The sequence below is a fragment of the Lissotriton vulgaris genome, chromosome 3_1 (assembly GCF_964263255.1).
Source record: "Lissotriton vulgaris chromosome 3_1, aLisVul1.2, whole genome shotgun sequence".
NCBI classification, from domain to species: domain Eukaryota; kingdom Metazoa; phylum Chordata; class Amphibia; order Caudata; family Salamandridae; genus Lissotriton; species Lissotriton vulgaris.
The window spans coordinates 100962699-100983201 of record NC_141689.1 but is presented as its reverse complement, the minus strand read 5'-3'; positions in this window follow the sequence as shown (position 1 = coordinate 100983201).

Sequence of the window (20503 nt, the reverse complement as noted above, 5' to 3'; positions counted from 1 at the left end):
ATTTTAACACATTATTTGAAAAAATGCAAATATAATACAAAGGTTTAATATTTATAATATTTATTTACAGATAGTTTAAAATTAACAAAACATTTACAGAATGGTAAATAACACATCATATTTTAGAAAAATATTAACACATTTATTGAGACATGTAACATATTTATTCAACACTTTATACATTATTATTTCACGGTTTATCAATAATTCTTTTTTGAACGCTTCAGCTTGATGCTTGCGGTTGTACATATGTTTTTACAGTCTGTGGAGTGTCGCTGTCAAGATCGAAAGCAAGAAAGAGCTGCGGTCAGGTAAGGACAATATAGTTTACTTTACTAAATATGTAGGTGGCTACTTTTATTGGAAGGTACTGGGGAAGGAAGTGAGATAGTAATATCTGATGTTTTTTATGTGCTTTTATTCTATTTCCTTCCCATGCAGTTTGTGGGCTAATGCTCACGTCAAGACTATTGATTTAAAGTTATAAGATTAGTTAGTAAAACTTTGTTAAACTTCTTTGAAATAAAAGCAACATTTTTACTTTTTTGCCTACATGTTTTTATATTTTTTTTTATAAATCCCTCGGGACGAAGATGCCATGACTTCAGGATGAAGATGGACTTATTGAATAAAGTACTACAGTGTTTTTCTTTGGATATTACAATTTGAAAACAGTGTTGATGTTTTTATTAACAGAGATTTTGATATGGGAAGTCTTTACTAATGGCTTTTTGGGGAAATCAAAAATAAATACAGAAACAAATAAGTTCAAACTATATCAATTTCTGCAATACTCTAACACCTGATGCACAGCTGAATTTAAAATTCTGATAAGACCACCTTGATGAACAATTCTGGCCGATAAGTTTTATCCGGTATGTAATTTTGCAGGATTCATGCTTTACAGGGTTCTTCGAGGATTTGTGATAATTTGTTTTATGGGTTTGTTGATAAAGCACTTGTTTCTAGGCAGTAGAGCCGGATGTCAGGTCCTAGCTTTTGTGAGTGTAGACGTTGTAGTGTCCTGCTAGGACACAGTCTAGTTGTTCCTAAGGTGCTGGAGAAACACATAAATGCGCAGCTGGTCCAGTTCCTGGAGGACCACTCTCTACTACATACCTCCCAGACAGGCTTCAGACCGAAGCACGGTACGGAAACCGCCTTATTAGCAGTCACCGAAGAAACTAGAAGGATACTGGACCAGGGAGGATCAGTGGCAGTGATCCTCCTTGACCTAAGTGCCGCCTTCGATACGGTCAGCTATACCACCTTGCTAGACCGTCTCTATAACATCGGAGTTTCAGGTGACGCTTTAAGGTGGTTCGAGTCCTTTCTGTCTGGGAGGTCGTTTCAGATCTTTGATGGAAAGACAGTATCCTCCAGGAAACCCTTGAGCTGCGGAGTGCCACAGGGCTCTTCTTTGAGCCCTGTATTGTTCAACGTGTACATGAGGCCACTGGCGGGTGTTGTCGAACCATACGGCATTAAAATCGTGTCATATGCCGACGACACCCAGCTTGTGGTCTCGCTGGCAACGGAGAACAATACTCACTCCCCAGCAGACCTGTTAAACTGCCTAGTGGACGTGAAGGGATGGATGACCAACTCCTCCCTTAAGCTAAATGGAGACAAGACGGAGCTCATGCTCCTGGGCCCAACCTCTCCTGTGTCTTTCACCTCCCTGTGGCCCAGCGCCCTGGGCCCCCCGCCCACTCACAAAGAAAGTGTTAAAAGCCTGGGAGTATGGCTAGATAACAAACTTTCCTTTTCCACCCAGGCCAAAAAGTTGTCCGCCACCTGCTTTGGCCTACTCAGAATTCTGAGGAAGGTGCTCCCGTTACTTCCCCTAGAGGCCAAAAAGGTGGCAGTCCAGGGTCTGATTCAATCTCGCCTGGACTCAAACAATGCCTTATACCTGGGGGCCCCGGAGATGACCCTCAGAAAACTGCAAATTGTTCAGAACTGTGCAGCACGCACTTTGCTGAAAATTCCACGGACCCAGTCGGCCAGACCTGCTCTGAAGAGTCTCCACTGGCTGCCAGTGAAGCAGAGAGTGTCCTTCAAAGCGCTATGCTTGGCACATCGCACCTTTTGGAAGACGGGACCTGCCATAAACACTGGCCTGGTTACCCCCTACCACCCTAAAAGGAACCTTCGGTCTTCGGAGGCTTTCCTCGCTGTTGTGCCTAGAGTGAAGCGAGCTAGGTCTGGAGGCAGGCTGTTTTCCTTGAACACCGCAAGACTATGGAATGCTCTTGCCATTACACTCCGCTCCAACCCTGACCTTCTTGCATTCCGGAAAAACCTAAAGACACTGCTGTTTGTTCAATCCTATGTACCCTAGCTCCTTCAGTCACCTCCCCTCATCCAGCGCTTGGACGCCTGCGGGCAGCAACCGCGCTCTATAAATATTGTTACAATTACAATTACAATATACTGAACACCCACCCACCACAGACGTCACTGGGTCAAAAGAGGACGAACGCACATGCTCGAGGCCAGAATTACCATCCCCAACTGGTTTCCCGTGTCGCAGTTATTTACATCATGCGGGCCTAGGGCCCCATCTTTACAATGGCGACGAGGCGGTAACGCTAGCCACGCGCGGCTGAAAAACCCCTATAAGGAGGAGAAAGTGCTGCCTGCCCGAAAGGCACCCCCCCAGCTGTGCCGGCCGCCGAGAGGCCCACAGGGCGTGTGACGAGCCCCGGGCCTGAGGGAAAAGGAGGAGGTGACCGGGAGCCCACCCCGCACCTCTCAGGCCTGCTGAATGCTGCCCTGCTGTGGCGGTGCCCCCGAGGAGATAAGAGGACCGACCGGAGCCCACCCGCGTCAATCGCGACTGTGCCCAGCAGTGCTGAAGCCTTCGCAGAGCCCACCCGCGGATCAAGAGTGGCCCGTCGGCCGAAGGTGAGCCAAGCGTAATGAAGCTAGTGAGAGCCCACCTCGCTGCACCATACCGAAGCATACACTGACTCCCCCACCGCGCAGCGTGCGATCCCGAGGCTGCGGCGGTGGGGTGAATGAGCCGCAGCGTGTGGAAGAGCTGCCAGGTGGAGACACACAAGCGGAGCCCACCCGCGATCAGCACAAGATGCCCCGCCAGTCAAGAGGCGTGTAGTGAGCCTCTGTTCGAGCGGAGCCCACCCGCATTAACAGTGCACAGTGCCCCGCAGCGAAAACACGCACATGATCCCTGGCAGCAGCTCCTGCCCCCACACAGCCTCAGCATTCCTCCCCTGCTCGCGTGAGGACTGCGAGGAGCCGCCGCGGGCAGGGAGGACCAAAAGAATAATGCCGCCGGGAGCAGCATGAACCGGGAGACAATATGAGCCCCATGCTGCCCAAGTGAAGTAACCCCGTACGGAGGCCAGCGGCAGTGCAGATAAGTGAGGGGGTGAAAGGAGCTAGGAGCACACACCGTCTGTGCCGCCCCCCCTCCCCACAGCCGCCGAAAAGTGAGGGAAGGAGCTGTGAGGTCGCTGGGAGGACGGTGGAGAGTGGAGTAGCTACCCACTTCTCCACACCCTACCAGAAAGAACAAAGTGTGCCCAAGGCCCCGAAGGAGCGAGCAGCCCCGGGAGTAACTCAAGCTCCTCCCCCACCCCACGCGGCATGTGAGCGGCGAGCCCGCGGAGGGGAGGTGAAGCCAGGAAGGAAGCCAGCGACCCGAGGAGCCCAGAGAAGAGCTCCTACACCTCCTCACCCCCGCAAGCACCATCGCTAAGGAGGAGTGCACAGAAAGACTGAGTGAGCATGCCCCAGCTGGAGCGCCTGCTCTCCCCCGCCTCGCGGAGTGTGTGAAGTCAAGGGCTTCCGCAGGCGGGGAGAGCAACAAGAGACTGCCCGCAGCGATCAGAGTGACCCCGTCCCGAACAGCCCGTGAACACTTTGCCTGCTGCGAGGGGCAGGGAGCGGGGAAAAGTAATAGGAAGCCTTGCAGCGAGGCCAGGGAAGCCCAAAGTACATTGCCACAAACGTAGGGAGGCTGGTGCCAGCATATGTTCACCCTCCCTCTCAGTAAATAAATGAAATAAAAAGGACCTACCTGCCATCCACGTAGCCCAGCACCGGCAGCTCAGCTCCATCTGGGAAAACCAAACGAAGCTCCAGAGAAGCACACAAGGACGTGGACTGCCAACCGATCTATCCAGCACTGCCATCTAGTGGCTGGCTGTAAGAAGAGCACAGGAGGGAGCAGCAAACAAGCCTTGGGCCAACCACTTACAGATTGCAAACCTGGACAAGCCAAATAGTCATAACAGCAGCACGGAGGGAAATGGCCGCTGTGTGATAGCAGAAATGTAACACTGGACAGGAGCACAGCCACGCGAGCCAGCAATGCCAGAAGTGCAGGAACGCACCAGAAGCGCAGGAACGCACCAGAAGCGCAGGAACGCACCAGAAGCGCTAGGAACACACCAGGAGACAGTGCAGGAACGCGCCAGCAAAGCAGGAACACGCCAGAAGCACGGAACCATACCACAAAGCGCAAGAACGCGACAGGAGTGCAAGAACTCCACACCCACACGACAGGACCGCGCAGCACTGCGCAGGAACGTGCCAGGAGCGCCAGGAATCAAGAGCGCCAGAGTGACGCTGCACAGCGACACGCCAATGCCACAGGACAGCGCACAAAGGTCCCCAAGAGAGACAGCGACGTCTCGCAGCAACCAGAGCGCCATCGTCAGCACGCATGGCGGCATGCACCAGAGATGCACCAGGAGCGGTGATGCAATCCTCCTCCGCGCAGACAAAGCGCGCCAACGCCAAAACACCGTGAGAGTGAATAGCGACCACGAAGAATATAGCACAGAATGACGACTCATGCCGAAGATGAAAGCCGACCACCCAGTCTGGTCGCCAAGGAAAGAAAAGAAGCAACAGAGAAGATCGCAACAAACGGTCTAGTCAAAGAAGAGAAGAACACCATGCCAGAGAGCTATGCCCAGACCATAGAGAAACAGGTGGAGTGCACGCTGCCTGGGGAAGACTGGTCTGGAAGGTCAGCGACAGCAAGAGGACCAGACCACGTTGCAAGAAGAAACGTGGAAAGGAAGGGCATGACGCCATAAAGAAAAGGAAGGAGGAACAGTAGAGCCAAAGGAACCCGACGAGACAGGAGAGTCACAATGGAATTGACCAAGGAAGGGTATCCTGATTGAAGGCAACAGAAGTGATCAAGTAACATGAAGATACGACGACAGGTCTAGTCAACAAGCCAGGGGAAGACAGTGTCCTACCACATGGACAAGACCAACGGGACGACATGTAGAGGGCCCGCTACATGGAGAAGCTTGGTTAGCATGAGCAAGCAAGAAAGAAGACCGGACCGGGTCGAGGAAGAGAACGAAGAGGAAGAATGGAGTAACACAACATCACTCTACAGAAGAAGAGAGAGAACCACAGTCAGCACACAGGAACATCGGTGCTGTCCAAGAAGCATTGCAACAGTCAGCACAGAGGAACATCGGTGCTGTCCAAGGAGCATCGCAATATCCGTGTGGATCCCAGTGATCCCGACAACCTGTACCTGAGGAGACCAACCGCCGAAGAACTGTATGGGTGCCCTGTGAAACTGAAGCTTGCCAAAGCTGAGCATACCCGAGCACTAGACAATCCACCCTTGTGGACTACACAGGACTCGGCTGTGGCCCTGTCTGAAGTTCCGCAGTGACCCGCACAGCCCATGCTGTCACGTGGCAGTCCAGGGGATGAGGGCCTTGGCGGCATGTCCTGTGAGAGAGGAATCCGGATGGGAGAGGTGCAGCAGCGGCAGCTCCACGACAGGCAACAGGAAGCACGAAGGCCCCAGGTAAACACCTGGCAACGAGGAGCGGTCTGATGAGGCACTGAACCCCTGTCTGAAGGGCAAGACCATCCTGGCGGATGACATCCACACCCCCGAGGGCAACATGAGCGACTTGGCGGTGAGTCCATTGACAGTTCCTCAGCGACGCCTTTGCGCGGTCATACGAAGCCCCGCACGGTCCATCCGGTCCCATCGTGTCCAGCAAGAGGGTCCTCCGAGCGACTCTAGTGAGAGAAGAGTCCAAGCGCGAGAGGCCAGTCTACGAGGCTCCAGTGAGAGAGGAGTCAGGCAAGAAAGGCAAGTCGGAAGTTACTTGGCCGGAAGGAGGTGTGAAAATGTCAAGATCAGCAAATCCAAAGAAAGACCTCTTGTGCCTCAGTCGTCTCCAACAACCAACAAGCGTTTGTCATCCATCGGAATCGGAACACCGGCGAGATCCCTCAAGGGTCCATCCTATTCTGCTCCAGACACCCCAAGTGATGAATACTGTATATAAGCGTCAACACAGCAAGACAAGGATGATCTGAAGTACACCGCTGAGGTAAAGCTCATCTGATTGACTTTGCAGTCCAGAACTTTTGACATCTCCCAGCCGGCCGCCTGAAGAGAATCCGTTGGGGGATGTAAATTTCTGGTATTCTGTTTTTCTTGCAGGTTGGACATTTGCTTTTTCTTTCATTACATTTTGGGAGGGATGTAGTGTCCTGCCAGGACACAGTCTAGTTGTTCCTAAGTGGAACCCTACACTGATCACCCACCCACCACAGACGTCACTGGGTCAGGCGACTCTGTTAATAAAAGAGGCAGAATGCACGTGCTCGAGGCCAGAATTACCATCCCCAACTGGTGTCCCGTGTCGCAGTTAATTACATCATGCGGGCCTAGGGCCCCATCTTTACAGACTTGTCACATTATTTATCATTCATTTAAAGCCTGTCGCAGTTACGTCACCATGGACTGCCAGGGTTGCATCATCTCACGTTGTTCACAAGTAGACACTAAAGTACAGCTACTTTGAGCAGTTCATCGGAGGGGTTTATGAAATCTTTCCATCCCGTAAGGAGAAGTGGGAAGAAGAGTCGAAAGTTGCCATGTCCGTGACTTCAGTGAAGTCACGGACATGACAACATCCTGTTTCCTACAGTCCTGGTTCACTAACACGAAGGAGCAGGTGTCAGTGCGAATGCTCCTCTGCCCTTGCACAAGGTGGTTTGAGTGGGGCCGCTGTCCTTCTAGGATCAGTCTATTCACAAGAAGTCTGAACTTCCAGAGGAAGGAAGAATGATAAATAAGCCGATGTACGCCAACCAACGCTCTGGTTTGGACTCACCAGGTGAGGGAATGTTAGTTACATTTCATAGTTTGTGAGGTGAATTGGGTGAATGAGTAGATTCATCCATATGTAAATGATTTTTTAAAAGTCACTTTCAGAAGAATTTATGTGAGTGGCAATAGTGTGTGATCTGCCAGTGTATTATCGAAACAAAATAAGATTTTTTTTAATTATGCATTCAACTAACCAGGAAAACATGGGCTTTATTTACAAGGAATTAATGCAGCGCGGTCCCACTAGCAATTTGGCTGCGCCAGGCTGCATTAGTTCTGAAGCACAGGGGTACGTCATATCTACAACGGTATGACGGATCCCATTGCTCTACCTTGAGCTGGCGCACAATTTGCTGCCATGTGCTGACACAGGCACCCTTGCACCATCGTGCAAGGGTGCCTGGGTTGAGGAGAATGATTTTTATGTGCAGGAAGGTATCCTTTCCTGCACCTAAACAATCTGAAATGGCCTTTTAAAACGTCTATGTGTGCTGCTTAATGCAGCACACATTGAAGTTGAAAAACGTAATTTTTTTAATGAATGTTTATGTGCAGGAAGTGACACCTTCCTGCATGTAAACAATCACAAGAGGTGATTTCCTATTTCTATGTGTACTGCAGAATGTAGCACGCATAGAGGAAATAACAAGGAGAAATTAAAACTATTCTCCCGGTTGTGCCTCCCCTGGGGAGGCGTGGCATGCTGATTCATTTCCAGGTTTACGATTTCTCGTAAATCTGGAAATGTGGCAGAAGTAATGAGTGTTGGGTGGGAACATCCACATCACCACCCATGGCACGCACCTTTCACGCAAAGTTTTGCGTGTAAAGGGGCCATATTTACAAGGACACAAATAGCCACTCAGAGTGGCTTTACGTGTCCTTGTAAATATGGGGAAGCAGATTCAGCTGCAGGTGCATCACTAAAAGCCCCAATATGTTTTGCCATGTTATTACTTCAGAAAAGTACATAGAAGCATATATAAGCTGAGCTTGGCACTTGCCAATTAAAGGCTTGGGCACAAGCGCCAACCTCATGACTGTTTTCAGTCCAAAAATGTAAAAAATCCATATAAATGCATTGAGTCACACACAAAGTCATAGTGTACAGCGACTCACCCAAAATGAGAAGAGCCCACCTCTCATATGAGTGCCCTGTTCTTCAATGAGCATTTTTCTTTAACTGAAGATGTTTGCCTGCTGGATCTGCTAGCTCTAAGGACTCACATTTAATTCTGAGCTTAGAATGGGATTTGTGCCAAGAACGGCCAAAAAGGGCACTCTGGTATCCATTGAGAGGTCTTCATACCTGAACAGATATCAGCAGATAAAATCGGCCATTTATCCTATCTGGATTTTGCCAGGGCATCAGGAGAAAAGGAAGTGTCATGATTCATTCCTTGCAGACCGGTTTTAAGGCCCAGGCTGCTGCATCTGTCACTCTCTCCAGTTACATGTGGATACTGGCATTGAGCGCTGCTGGGCAGACAAAGGGAGGAGTGAGAAAAGAAAGAGAGGAGTGAGGATATCACGAAAAAAAGTGGAGACAAAGGGAGAAGACAGATATAGAGAAACGAAAGATGGGAGATGGAAATAGAGAGAGAGAGAGAGAAAAGAGAGAGGAGAGAGGGGAAAGACAGAGGAGAGCCAGAAAAGAAATAGGAGACAGAAAAGAAAGGAAAGAGAAAAGAATGGAGAGTAAAGAGAAAATAAAGGAGAGAAAGAAAATAAAAAGGAGACCGAAAAAAGAGAAGAGACCGAAAAAATAAAAAAGAGAGAAGTGAGAAGAAAAAAAGGAATGAGAGAAAAGAGAGAAAAAAAGAAAGAGGAGAGAGAAGAAAAAGCAAAGGGAGAGAACAGAAAGAGGAGTGTGAAAAGAGGAAATAGAAACGAAAGAGAGGAATGAAAAAGAAAAAGAGAGAAAAAAGAAAAAGAGGAGAAAGAGCTAAGAAAGAAGAGACAGAAAAGTAAGAGAAGACAGAAAAAAACGAGGAGAGAGAAAAAAGAGGAGAAAAAGAAAAGAAAGACAGCAGAGAGAAAAGAAAGAGGAGAAAGAAAGATAGATGAGATAGAGAGCAGAAAGAGGAGAAAGACAAAAAGAAAGAAAGGAGGGAATAGAGAAAGAGGAGTGAGAAAAGAGAGAGAAAAGTAAGGGACAAGAGAGAAAAGAAAGCAAAGAGATAAAAAATAAAGAGAGAGAGAAAAGAAAGAGGATAGCTATTCTTCGTTCTTCACTCTCCGCTGTACAGACAGCCTAACACAAGAGGTAGCACAAGTACCACTCAACTCCTCTCTCTAGTTCAACAATAAAAACAAATCAGTACAATCCTCTTCTTCCTTCAGCACATCGCAGCACTCCTCCTTCCTTCAAGACCGAGAAACAATATGCACCCGTCGGTATCTTTCGCACATCAACACACCATCATGAGGGATATCCAAAACCATCAGGCCCTAGATTTATTCTTGAGATTGTCTCACCAACATGCAACCCCTAACATAGCTAATTTTTTAGGTCTGACGTTAGCCAAGACATATTGCTTTCACTCTAATTATATGTTGAATATACTTACATAAAGGGACCTTCAGCCACCTCTCTTCATCCACTGATCTGTTGCTGTGTCATTCCCATTAGGCTTCCTCCCTCTACAGCATACAGCATGGGACAGTGGGTCAGCCTGCTTCAGCCACTTGTTAACCTCACTTTGATCAACTGCAAATTAGCCCTTTCACAAGGAGCACATCCACACTCAAGTAGTTCCTTTCAGTGTCAGTGTTTTTGTTTTTACTTTAATAGGTCTGGCGTTAACCAAGACCTTTTAATTTTAATAAAATATGTATAATGTACTTACATTAAAATATATCATCCTCCTCTCTTCATCCGTAGGTCTGTTTTTGCGTCATTCACATTTTGCCTCCACCCACTACAGCATATAGCATGGGGCAGTGGGCAAGCTGACTTAAGCCACAGTCTAACTTCACTTCGATCGACTGCATTTAGCCCTTTAACAAGGAGCGCATCCACATACAAGTAGTTCCCTTCAGTGCCACGGTTTCTGTTCTTACTTTATTAGGTATGGCGTGAACCAAGACCTTTTGATTTTACTAAAATGTGTATAATGTACTTACATAGTGATTACATCCTCCTCTTTTCATCCATTGGCCTGTTTATGTGTCATTCACATTTTGCCTCCACCCACTACAGCATATAGCATGGGGCAGTGGGGAAGCTGACTTAAGCCACTGGTTAACTTCACTTTGAGTGACTGCATTTTGCTGTCTCACAAGGATCACATCCACACACAAGCTACTTCCCTTCAGTGTCACTGATTTTGTTTTTTCTTTAGAATTACTTTAGCATTGCTTACATGTTTAGAGGCTGATGTGAAAGTAGGATGCTTCCGATGTAAATTTCTTTTGTAAAGTTTTTCTTTTCTGACAGCTGCTATTTCACAGCATACCAGATCGTGTCCATTTGAAACTGTTCTGTAATAAAACTATCCTCTTTTTACTTTTTTCTTTCTCTCCTTCTTTCTTTCTTCTTTCCTTCCTAATTTCTTTTTCTTTCCTACCTTCCCTCTTTTCTCCGGTATTTTCTTTCTATGTTCCTTTTCTTTATCTTTCCTTCATTCATTCTTGTCTTCTTTCTTTACTTTTCTTTATCTATCTCTCTCTCTCTTTCATTAATTCTTTCTTTTACGTTCTCGACTTCTTTCATTCTTGCCTTCTTTCATTCCTTCTATCCTTTTTAATTTTATTGTATTTATTTTTTCTTCCTCTTTCTTTCTCCTCCAATTTCCCTATATAATTCTCTTTCACTAATTCTTTTTCCTTCTCTTTTTCTTTCACTATTACATTTTCCATCTTTCTTTTTTTCTTTCTCTGCCGATCTTTCTCTCTTGGCTTCTTTCATTTGTGCCTTCTTTCCCTCTTTCCTTCTCTTTAGTAGTGCAATGTGTTTTTTTGATTTCAGAGCGAAATCTTTTTTCTCTTTAGCAAAGGATTTTTAGCAAAGGATTTTTTCTGATTGATTAGGGCCCAACATATTTCCAAGCATGAGAAACCAAAAAGATGCAGTGCTGGTTATTACTTCAGTGTTGCCGTTGTATGTAGAGGCTGGTAGGGGAAGCCAGATGAAAGCACAGGGCATATTTTTGCTGTACCACTTCCTGTTCCTGCCAATGCTGCTGTAATTTCCTTTTGAAGTGTCATTTTTGTAGCTGACATCTGCTTTTTCACATAATATCAGCAATTCACATGAACTCTAGATATAAGCTCTATCTGTGCAACCCTAATTGTCTGTCTGTCTTTCCTACTTTCTCTGTTTATTTTCTTTTTTCCGTTCTTCCCTTCTTTCTTTCCATTTTCTTTCTTTCTGTCTTTCTTTCTTCCCCTTTTATTTCTTGCTTGCCCCTTCTATCTTTCATTTCTTACTATTTCCTTTTCCTTTCTTCTTTATTGCCTTTCTTTCTTCTCTTCCTCTTGTTTTATTTCTTTCTTTCTTGTCCTACTCTTTCTTTTTTATTTTTCATTTGTCTTACTCTTATTCTTCTTTCTTTCTTTCTTTCTTCCTTCCTTTCTTTCTTTCTTTCTTTCTTTCTTTCTTTCTTTCTTTCTTTCTTTCTTTCTTTCTTTCTTTCTTTCTTTCTTTCTTTCTTTCTTTCTTTCTTTCTTTCTTTCCTTCTCTTTCTTCTATTCCTATTTTCTTCCCTCCTTCTTTCTTTCCTTTCTCTCTTTCTTCCTCTTTCCTTCTTGATTCCCTTCCTATTTCTTTCTTGCCTTCCTGTTTCTTTCTTTTTCTTCCTTTCTTTCTTTTCTACTTTCCCGAAAGCAATAGTCTGGCAGGTAATGCCAGACCAATGGGTTGTTTTAAGTATATGTTAGCAAAGACCTTTTGACTTTACTAAATTGTTGTGTATAACATAGTTACTATAAGTGTTTTCAGTCAAATTTCTTCTGTCTGTGGTTCTGTCATTTACGTCTTTCATCTTGGTGCAAGATTTCTTGAAAAAAGAAAACACAGTCAGCAAGTTACTGACCACCTGCCGTAGAATCTGCACACATTTCAGCCATTCTTTTAAGGCCCGGAAGCAGCTGAGGAGAATTCAACATGAGCGTAGACTGCCAGTCAAAGGAGTCATCCAGGAGGTGGCAACATGTTGGAACTCAACCTTTTACATGCTTGAGCGTCTGTCTGAGCAGTGGGGGGTAATAAATGATTATGTCTATAAACTGGGTTCTACTATGAAAGACATGAGGCTAGAGTTGGAGGAATGGAAGCTAGTTGCGAGCCTGACAGACAAGCTTTGTCGTTTTGAGGTCTTCACACACGTGTTCTTCAAATTCATCCATCCAGCTATTTGATAAGTTTCTTTGCTATTTTTAAAAACTAATTTAATGTACTAATAAGTGTTTATTCTCTCTGAGGGCAGAGAGGCAAATGATATTTCGTAATTACTGCAGCCCTGTACTGTCAAATTGTTTCTTCATAGTTACTACTAGTAAGTTGTAGTTAGTACTACTTTTCAGTAACCTAACCATCCATTTAGCAAACAACTTCATGCATGCAGTAGTGCACTTCCATTATGTCCCTTAAAAGATTTATGGATATCTTCGAATCCAAAGATTTGTTTTTCTTCATTTATTGTTTATCCATGCTGTGTTTTTTTTTCCTCTCTCCACAAAACTTTCCCAAAAACCCCCATTCCCATCCAATTTTCAAACCCTAACCCTCTTCTCCCGGGCTGTGTGGTTTTTTCATTGAGGTGTGTGACTAAATGACAACAATGAATTCCACACACTTGCTGGGGAGGATAAGGTCAAAGCAACAGAAAAATATTTGAATCAGAATTTCATGTGCACCATCGTGGATTGATCATCAACAACATCCTCCTCTTACACGTGACAAATCGAATGCTTAATGCTTACGTTGCTGTGTCCTTTGCCTTAATACTATTTCTTATAGTAGCCATACTCCACGCAACTAGTACTTATATTTTTTAACATTGCTCAGGCTACAATTTATGGCACTGTTCTCTACCGTACTATCTATCGTACTGTTTCTAATGCTACGCTCAGGCCACTCAATGTTTCATTTGCTTTTTTTCATATGCTGCTACTGCCAGTGTGTACCACTACTACTACCAGTACAACGATGATATTTCATCTGTCCAGGATTAAAGTCAACAGCCAACATTAATCACCATTTGCTATGCAGCCAGCCCTGTGCCTAGCCCTATTCTCAAACACGAATCACAGGTCAGATAAGCATTTTGGGGAGGTAGAATAATGGCATGGGCTAGGACTCGGAGGAGAGGAGAGACTGACAGTAGTACTAGTAAAGTACTACTAGGGCAATTGAATTCACTAACTCTGTTAGTGGCACTTTTGAACATTTTTAGACGTTTAGATAATTCATGCTGGTAAGTTTGAAGAAACCAAACGTACAGTAACCCCCGCCCACCACCACACAAAATAATATGAATGTGTGTACTATGTTTAAGTAGGTAAAATAAATGAATATATTTCCCCTAACAAAAATATACTAATCCCAACTCACCCTTTCCCTTTCCCCAACACCCAATTCCCGCCCCCTGACAGTCTTTAAAAAAGGGGCAAGGGACAGTCACTTCCTCCGGCGGTGCCCTGTAGACGGGTGGTCCCGCAGCTCTTTGCGGAGGTCCCGCAGCTCTTTGCGGAAGTCCCACATCTGGCATTGTTGTTTCTCAGCCAAGCGCTCCAGGAAGTCCACTCTTTTTCTGAGGCGGCGCAAACGTGTCATCCAGGCTCTGGGGGGCAGGGGGGCAGTTGTTTTTGCTGCTGTGTGGCAGCGGCGGGAGGCTGTCGGGCCACGGCACCGTTTAGCTGGAGGTTGCTGGCTGGTGGACACTGGAGGAGGATGCAGTAGTTGCCACCTCCTCGTCCTGTTCCCGAGCCCACAGCCGCCAATATTCAGCACAAATGGCCTCCAGCTTACCGGCCCTGGCCCGGACAGCCATCTCCTTCCGGGTGAGCTTTTGTTGCAGAGCATCTATATGAAGAAAGAAAGAAAAATACTGTAGCCAATAGTCTTTAACATTACCTCAAAATAATTCATCAGAAAGTTGTCTCACAGTCAGTAACACTAGCAACTTGCAAGCACAGTATAACATTTTGGCATGTATCTTTCCGCCGTCTTTGTAGGCCTGTGACATTAGTGGGAGTTTCAGGAATTCTACTAGCAGCACTATGGACTCACTACTACATAGTCAGAGAGTCAGAGACTACACCAGTTTCCTTATTTGTTTCTCTTGTTTTGCAAAAGAAATTACCTGTACGTGAACTTGTGGAAACCTAGCTGGCAGCATAATGCCAGCTCACTCAGCTTGCACCCAAGAAAAACAGACACAAGCCATGATGACGCAGACTCGCATTACTTTAAGCAGTACATGCAGGTGCTGATAGGGAAGCTCTTACTTTTCGATAGGGGTGGCACTGGCCATACTCAGTTACATCAAGGGCTACTGCTCAATGTAATTTATATTTCGCACTGCCCCCCAGGGCCTTGACTACTACTAAAGTAAAATGAAGATTATTCATTTCTGATCCTATATCCTGTCGATCACATGATCTTTGCTTATATGATGGATGGCTTTAGGGGCTTTGTTTTGATAGATTGAGTGAACAACAGCGATAGTCCACCCATGACACAGCTGAAAGAAAATTATTAACATAGGGAGTGAGTGTGATACCCATAATTGCCGGAGGAAGGGACTTTACTTGATATAATGTCAACTATACAATACATTGATAATATATGCTGTGCTTGCAAAGTAAACTACCGTACTGTTAGTCAAGGGAATATTTCTGAACAATCACAACTTCTAGTATTTGGATTTCCTCAGGTTTGCTACTCTGGCACGGACATGCTGTTCAAAGTAACACTCTTCATCCACTGAGCATCTGCTCTACTACGTACACCTCTGCTATCTATGAGGAAGAAGAAGATGCCATCCAGGCTCCCAAAGTAAACATCTATCATTCTTCTTAATGTCTCAACTGTACCAAGTTTACTTTTTCTCAACAACCAACTAACACCCTTTTCATTTTATTTGGTAAACCACCGTCTTGACTTGCATTTGAGTTTGACCCAAATGATATATTGCAATGCACACCACACATGGATTTTCTCTGATTCACCCACACAGGCAGTCATCTTTTCTTTCTCCTCCAACCATCCTTGCTTCAAGCAGCCATGCATGTGATTCCTTCCTATTAGCCATCTCTGCCTTCATTCAAAAACATGTATTATTCTTTAGAGTCATAAATGTTATGACTCGCTCGTCCTTCCTTTCACCCTTCATTCCCTTTTCGTTCTTTACATCCCTCAAGTTCATCTGATATGACTTGGCTTCACGATAAAAGTTTCCCAGCTGAGTTGAAGTCATAGAGGGGGCCATTGTTACCCGAGAACTACCGCCGCTAATGCTATGGCTAAGTCAAGGTTGACTGGCTTCTCCGTGATTGGCAAAAATGTAGTTCTAAATTAGTAACTGTTCTTAACAGTACAGTGTACTTGTACTAGTGTACTGTCTACTGTACAGTACATTATACACTCCTCTGCGATCCTACTAAAAAATGTCAATAGGTAATGAGTATAATACCTTACCACCATCCGCTGCCGCTGAGCCTTCCCCCCCAACTCCTCCTGGTGGCACTTGTTGTGGCGCCGCTGCATCACCTGGAGTGGACCCCTCCGCACTGCTGGCCCCGGCACTGGTGTTAGGTGCCGCATCTGATGACGTCTAGAAAAAACATGTCATATTTTCAGATGCCATAAACCACCCCCTATGTCGTCTCTTAATGAAAGAAAATGTTAATACATAACCAATTTCTAATTATTGGGAATGAAAAAAAGTGACGGTTTTGGGGAGGGGATAACCTTTTATATGGTTAGCCATTAAATGCTACATTTTTTGGCACAACTGATGAATGCTTGCTTTTTAACGTTCACCATTTTTATAATTACAGACAGAAGACCTTCTGCCAACAGGACAATTCACCACCTACTCCTCATCACCAGGTGGGGACTCCCGCACAGTTATTCTAATAATTTGATGTGTTAAGTTATATTGATTCAAGGGAATGTTGTTTGAACTTTAACGTCATCTATCTCATCACCAGTGCTCGCTCACAATACTGAGCTATTAAAAATGAAGAAATATTTTTTTTATTTCTTATTTGAAAATAAGACTTTAAAACTAACAAACACTGTGTGGTTTTTGTTCACGAGTGAGTGAGTGGAAGGGTTTGAACTTTGAACTACTGCACTGTGCAGGCATGTTTCCGTGACTTTGATAGGTCGGGACTCGGTGATAGTCTTCTTCTGTTCTTCTGGGTTGTAACCTAATCATTGGCCAGACACACTAGATAGTCGGTCAGGGGATTGGGGGTTCAACTTCTGTTCGGACTGAGGTATGTGGAAAGTCGAACACTAGCGGTATGGTATGTGCTCCTATCAAATCAAAAAAGCCAACTACTAGCTTATTCTTGTTGGACACATTGACATTTTGTTGTTGGAAATTGTCAAAGCACTTACATTAAGAAGACAGGAATAGACAGCAAGGGCAACCCAGAGGACTGCACTCAGTGCCTGTATCAGAGTTTTGTTTAACACCGTTTGCCGACTGGGCAAGCTTAGCTACCTACACAGACCGACTCATAATATTAGTAAATAATAGTAGGCGCACCGAGAGTGATGGTAGAGGCAGGATGCGAATGTAGAAATAGTCTACAAGAAGATCAAAGACTATTTTGTAAAAAATAGAATTAGGAAACAATTTTGAATGAATAGGACCTGTAAAAGTTAGGGAAGTATAATTATTAATATTAACAACAGAACAACTTACAGGGGCCAGCAGAAGAGCCTGCAGAGGACCGTTCCTGCCCAACTTGTTCCGCCGGAGTTTCAGTCTTCTTGCCCCTGGAAGGTGCTGATGATCATGAAATAAACACAAACATGGATGATTTTTTTTTTAAATATTTGATTTCTTTGACCACATTCTAAAATTATCTCGGGGAAACAAATTACCAACAATTGCACTACATGTATTGATTGACCTATCTGATTTGGTCAACTAGGATAGATAGTATAGTATTGCTGGATTCGCAGACCGTCTACTGGGAAAGTTATGTAAATCACTAACTAAACCAACAACAAAAAGGTTCTACTACGACTGTTAGCACTCAACAGCATGCAACGTGACAGACACAGTCCGTCATCATGATTGCAGACCACTAAAAAAATGTCCTACTATTAAATAACAAGTCATAATATACTCAACCTATCAATCCACTACTATCTCTTCTTACTGGCAGCAGGAGTACAAAGGAAGGACTAGACTTGAGTCTCTAGTCTCTTTAGCATTACGCAGTTCTGCTCTCAAATAAGCACAAAGTTGCAAACAAGTAAGCATAGTAGCAACGCCACTGAGGAGGCAAACACCTGCAATCACAGAAGCTATTTAAACGTTAATTTACCTGCAATGAAATTGAATCGGCAGCATTCTTGGTCTTCAGGAAAAACATATATTAGCAATATAACACAGGGCAGAAGAAAACAGAGTCATTATTAAATAGCTACTCACCAAGGCTAGGGATCTCCACACCTAGCAGGTGGAGCAAGTCCTGCTCGCGGTCAAGGAGGTCCGACCAACGGTGCGTCGCTTGATGGTAGGCGCGCCGGACCCTCGACTCCCTACGCATGGCCCGGCACACCTTAGCCCACAGCTGGCAGCGTTCCCGGAGGCCATACCCTGACGCAACCCTGCCCCCTGCTGCCACGGTGTTGGGCAGGTGGTGCTGCACATGAAAGATCAGTGCAGCTACCTCTACCGGGCTGAAAATCTCCCTGGCCGTCACATCCTCCCCTCTTAAGCGCCCGCAAGGGAGCCGGCTACGGGGTGCAGGACCCTTCCGCTTCAGATCTTTGCGGCTCCCTTTGCCATGGTCCTGGACAGTAAAGTAAAATAAAAAAAAGGAAAGAATGGGGAAAAAGTAAAGAAAAGAAAAAATTGTTTTAAAAAGTAGATTTAAACTAACCAAAAGTAGAAAAAAAGCACAAAATATAGATGTGAAAAAGAGAGGGATAGAAAATGAGTAAAAAAAGATCAAAAAAACTTCAAACAAAGAAAGAATGGCAAAGATTCCAGCTGGATACAAAAAGCATGCACAGGACCATAGAAATGAATGAAAAACAAGATTGGCGTAACCATTGAGGACCGCATGGGTAAGTTTGCGCGATATTTCTCCCGCGAACACGCAAAAACGGACGCGAACACGTAATTGAGACCCGCACAAAGGAATTGCACAACGCGAGCATGCAACTGGGGCCCGGAACCGGAAATACGCAACGCAAACACATGAAACAAGATGGCCGCGCCCATGTATGACCGCATGGGTACGTTCGCGGTCATTGCGGTGAGAAAAAGCCCACGAACACGCACAGGGCCCCGCGAACACAGGAAAAAAAGCCGCAAATTCGCACAAATTCGCGGATTTTGCGGGCCACGAATTTGCGCATTTCGCCCATACTTAGATATCATTGCTGACCTTAATGGCTCATGGTGGTTCTCCAAGCTGGACCTTAATGCAGGGTGCCACTAACTGATGTTGGCTGAGGCGAGTCACTATATAATCACCTTCTCGATGCGCCTAGGGCTATACCGGCACAAGCTACTAAACTTTGGGATTTCCTCAACTACAGAGGTATTCCAGGACTTAATTCGAGAAAACCTGTCTGGTTTGCAAGGTGTGATGAATGTAAGTCATGATATTTTAATCCATTTTGCCACTCCCGAAGAACACCACCAGCACCTCCAAGCGGCACTGAAGCGGCTATCCAATCATTGAGTCACACTTCCTAAAGAGAAATGTTCATTCTTCCAGAACTCAATCAAATTATTTAGTTATGTTTTTAACCAAGAAGGTGTTCAAGTAGACTCTCGCAAGTCTGACTCCATCAAGCAGGCACCGCCCCCCACCACGGTGTCCGAAGTGCACAGCTTCCTAGGAATTGCCACATACTGTGACCGGTTCATCCCATACCTGGTAACTGTGGCTGACCCTCTATGATCCTTGACCAAGAAAGACACACCCTGGAAATGGTGCTGCAGTGAGGAGGAGGCCTTCCAGACCATAAAGGAAGCCTTACTCAGCAAAACCACTTTGGCCTATTTCGATGCCAAGCAAAACACTGAGCTGCTGGTGGATGCCAGCCCCATAGACCTAGGTGCAGTGATCACCCAAGAAGTAGAGCCAGGCAAGTGGCTGCCCTTTGCATTTGCCAGTAAAGCCCTCTTGCCAACAGAGGCATGATACACCCAGATAAAATGAGAGGCGCTAGTCATCAAGTGGGCATGCAGCCATTTCCACCTTTACCTTAGTGGACAGCCATTCCGAGTGGTCATTGACCACAAACCTCTCATCCCACTATTTTGAGGCACGGCGCCACACCCTCCACAGCATATTTAACGGTGGGTGATCCAACTACAGCATTATCAGATGGAAGAAGTTTACTGGAAAGGATCAAAGAACCCCGCTGACTTCCTCTCCCGTCACCTGCCAGTCCTGGTGAATGAGAACAGTGATGACACCGACACCATGGAAGAGTGCGTAAGCATGGTGTCTCATCGAGCATGCCCCCAGGCACTCACCATCACGGAAATCTGCGAGGCCACCAAGTCTGATCCGGTGCTGACAAAAATCATGGAAGCCCATCAGCAAGGCTCAATGCTCAATTTCCTTAGAGATGCTTATAACTGGCATAACCCAGACAAAGAACGACTCGGGAAGATCTGGAGGGGGCATGATGACTCGAGTGCCACAGCATATGGGCTTATATTGTGTGGAGCACACATTGTTCCTGAAAGTCTCGAGCTCCATGTGACGACCTTAGCCCACAGAGGCCACCAAGGTACTGTCCGGGTGAAATCCCAGATGAGGGAGAAAGTCTGGTTCCCGGGGCTGGAAGCTGCAGTAGATAACTTTGTATATTAGTGTCCCTTGTGCTAACGCACAAACATTCAAGAGGTCCCAGCCCCAATCATCATGGAGGAACCATGTACAGCGCCATTGTCCCAAGTGAGCCTTGACTTCTGGAGTTTTCCAGATGGTAATCGATAGCTATTCTAAATACCCCCATAGTCGAGGTGATCGACTCAACAGATTTCTCCAACGTTGCCCCAGTGCTTGAGAAGACCTTCCTCTTACTAGGGCTCCCCCAAGAAATCAAAATGGACAATGGGCCACCAAAAATCTGATCACAACACTCGGCATCAAGCACCGCTGTGTCACACCCCAGTGGCTGCAAGGTAACTGCGAGGTAAAACG